This window comes from Palaemon carinicauda, chromosome 5, assembly GCF_036898095.1.
Source record: "Palaemon carinicauda isolate YSFRI2023 chromosome 5, ASM3689809v2, whole genome shotgun sequence".
NCBI classification, from domain to species: Eukaryota; Metazoa; Arthropoda; class Malacostraca; order Decapoda; family Palaemonidae; genus Palaemon; species Palaemon carinicauda.
In genome coordinates, this window is record NC_090729.1 from 111,982,892 (window position 1) to 111,986,516 (window position 3,625).

Sequence of the window (3,625 nt, forward strand, 5' to 3'; positions counted from 1 at the left end):
TGAAGAGCTTATCGCTTTAAACAAGAAGCGATAGAAGGACTAAGTGGCATGAAAAACTAGGTAAGCCATTTTGATACATTCTATTAAGACCATGACTAGTATAGTCAAATGCTGAACCATTTGTTATAACTTTGTTAGCAAAGTTTATGAAAATATGTCCAAATTGCTTTCACTTGTAGGCTATTGATTCTTCAAGTCAATTGAAAAAAATAAACCAGAACTTAAAAACTTGCCATGAACACGAAAATTATAAAATTTCCTTTAGATACTAAGAAAAAGGTAGGTGAAAAAAGACGGGTTGGGGGTGGGGGCGCTCACCCCAAGAAAGGGAAACAGGATTACTCTTCAAAGAGGGAAGTTTAAGGAACTGAGGAATAGGAAAGATGGAAGAGAATTCCAAATCCCAAAGGGGAGCACACGCCCAATATATGGCCATTTCCTATGTTCTTTGTTCCTTAGCAATGGATTCCGCACAATATGGCCGAATTTCAAGAGAAAAATAAAATTGGCCCTAAAAAACAGTAAGGGGTTAACCTTGGTGTTTTGCCTTTTTTTCATTTTTTATTTGCTTGGAATTTTTTTATTCTTGTAAATATCGTCATAAATATTATCTTTCTAGCTCTTCAAAATTAGGTGTTCTCTTAATGATTTTGAACACAAGAGAACATCTTACTAAGCTTTAACCCAGACTATTATTATTATTATTATTATTATTATTATTATTATTGTTGTTGTTGTTGTTGTTGTTGTTGTTATCATTACCATCATAATAATTATTATTATTATTATCATCATCATCATTATTATTATTATTATTATTATTATTATTATTATTATTATTATTATTATTATTATTATCATCATTCAAAATTTTCATTAAATGATTTGTAACTCATTAAAACGCAATCATGCAGAGTTGAGAGGAATAATAAATTCTCGAAAAATCAAAATTACCTCACATAAGACAGATGCCATTAGAAATATCTTTTGAGAATCCCCCTTAAGTGTTAATTTAAAGATTATTTAAAGAGAACCCCAGTTTTCGGTTTGGATTTTAGTTTTAAGGCTTATTGGCTACCTTAAAAGAAGGATCTGTACTTTTATTCAACTTACTTTAATTTAAGAGCTGCTTTTCTGGATCTATTGTCAGGCCTTCTCCATCATGAGGCTCAATACTGCCCAGTATTCTAGAAGTTTTATTCCCGCTGTGACCAAATTATGGAATGATCTTCCTAATCGGGTAGTTGAATCAGTAGAACTACGAAAGTTCAAACTCGCAGCAAATGTTTTTATGTTGAACAGGCTTACATAACTCCTTTTATAGTTTATATATCAAATACCTGTTTTAATGTTGTTAATGTTTCATTTTAATTTTCATTTCTTCTTATATCGTTTATCTATTTCCTTTCCTCACTGGGCCATTTTCCCTGTTGGAGCCTTTGGGCTTAAAGCATCTTGCTTTTCCAACTAGGGTTGTAGTTAGATAATAGTAATAAAAAATAATATTATACAGCAGGGGAACCCTACTCTCTGTTTTCCCTGTTGGATCCCCCTGGGCTTGTAGCATCCTGCTTTTCCAACTGGGGTTGTGGCTTAGCAAGTAATAATAATAATAATAATAATAATAATAATAATAATAATAATAATAATAATAATAATAATAATAATAATATGGCTCGTTTATTGTCGAATCCACGCTATCGAAGCACTTAGGGAACAAGAAAATCTTCAGCTTTAACTCGAAAGCCTTAATATCTTTTAGAAATAATCTAAACATTCGTTTTAATTTCATAAAAGAGTGATTTATCCACATGATTTGATGAGTCAAAGAGAATGATTCATGTATCTCAAGGATCCTTAATCTGTGGTTCCAATTGAGACCTACCAAATATATTAAAATTTAAAACGCATTTTTAAACTACTGCTTGAAGATAATGTCCAAGATGAAAAAAAAAAAATTCTATATCTGATAGCCAGTCAATGGTATAGAACAAGTTGAATTATGAAGGAAAGTAAGTTTTGTCTTAAATGAATAACTTAGAATAGTTTCCATCATAGAATTTTAGAATAGACTAGACGTCAAAACATGTTTTCACATTTCCAAGTTAGTTGAAAAATAGACATGTAAAATGTCTATGATAACTAATTGCCAGGGGGTACTGAATAGAAAAAAATAAGTTCCTAACAAAATATTGACCAAGACAACGGTGTTTCGTGCAAAACTAAACACTCACCGAAACGAGATTCTTATCCATCTCAAATCAAGACGAATCAAGTCTTGGAAAAATCTTCTGAATCTCTTATTAGAAAACCCATTCAAATGACTTCAATGATTGAGTCACACCACCAATCGCAGCAAATGATGTCGATTCAAAGTAATCAATATTTGGCAGTACATGGTGAAGCTATAATTGCCTCTACGCACATGCCTCATTCTTCTGTGAGACACACTGCTGGTAGGAAGCCAAGTTGAATTCACCAAGACCTCACTTCTTGTATTAAGGTGCTTTTTACCCATTTGTATGGGGTTAGCACGTTGCCTTTCTTTGGACTTTGCTTTGACTTTGGGGTTTCACGGACTGCCAGCGCAAGAGCCCGTGTCTTGCCATAGGCAAGGCAGTCTAAAACGAACGAACAGCTTTGGGGTAGACCGTAGTAGTCCTAATTGGCTGCCCTGCCTGACATCGCTTAGACCCCGGTAGCGTAAGTTCCTGCGTTGTACCAGTCACCAACGTCCTTCTTCCCAGCAGCGAGGAGTCGTTTTACTAGTCACCAGCGTCCTTTCTCCCAGCAGCGAGGAGTCCTGGCGTGGTTAGGTCATGGATGGGAAATCCTTAATCATCTGCCTTCTGATTAATACAACGGTAATGAGAATCTCTTCAGAAGTGCATATCCCTCTACAACATTTGAAGGAGTTAGATGAATGCACGTCAGCTGATGATCAACGTTCGAGCTACGCGGCGATCATTAACGAGATTACGGCAGGTCCCTTGAAGGATGTGGAGGTCACTCTTGTCATGGAGGCAGGTATGGATGGAAGGAGTCTTTGCTCGGAGAGACTGATCCTCCTGGGTATTCGTGATCCTTTGGTTCTTCTGCGCATAAGCCAAGGGGTTCCAAAATTTGACCAGAACGAAGGCCACAATGACACTGAATTACAGTCGGGGGAAATCAGCGAATTTTTCAGCTTCGATCCAAGTGAGTAAATTTTGTAGTTCGATAGTTGTTCTCAATAAAACGGGTAATATCTCTAAAAAAAAGAAAGTATTTGGTAGTAATATAAGTCTAAATTTCAGTTAACTTTCTCCATGACCCTGTTCTTTTCAACCCCTTACTTTCTCCTATTATTTTAGGTTTTCGTTATATTAGAAGATATACAACTGAATTTCATAATTAAAAGAAAATAAACTTGTTTGATATACTGTATTATATCCCATCTTTTATCCTGAATTTAAGTTGAGAATACAGTTTGGTTTCTGATCCACAGGAAGTATGTATATGTATATACTGTATATATATATATATATATATATATATATATATATATATATATATATATATATATATATATATATATATATATATATATATGTACTATATATATATATATATATATATATATATA

General features: G+C 33.9%; 1 pseudogene; it reads left to right on the forward strand.

The window, feature by feature from the left end:
• LOC137641083 (uncharacterized) overlaps positions 1 to 2,473 on the forward strand; it is an 11,278-nt pseudogene extending 8,805 nt beyond the window's left edge.
• Positions 2,474 to 3,625: the final 1,152 nt, after the last annotated feature.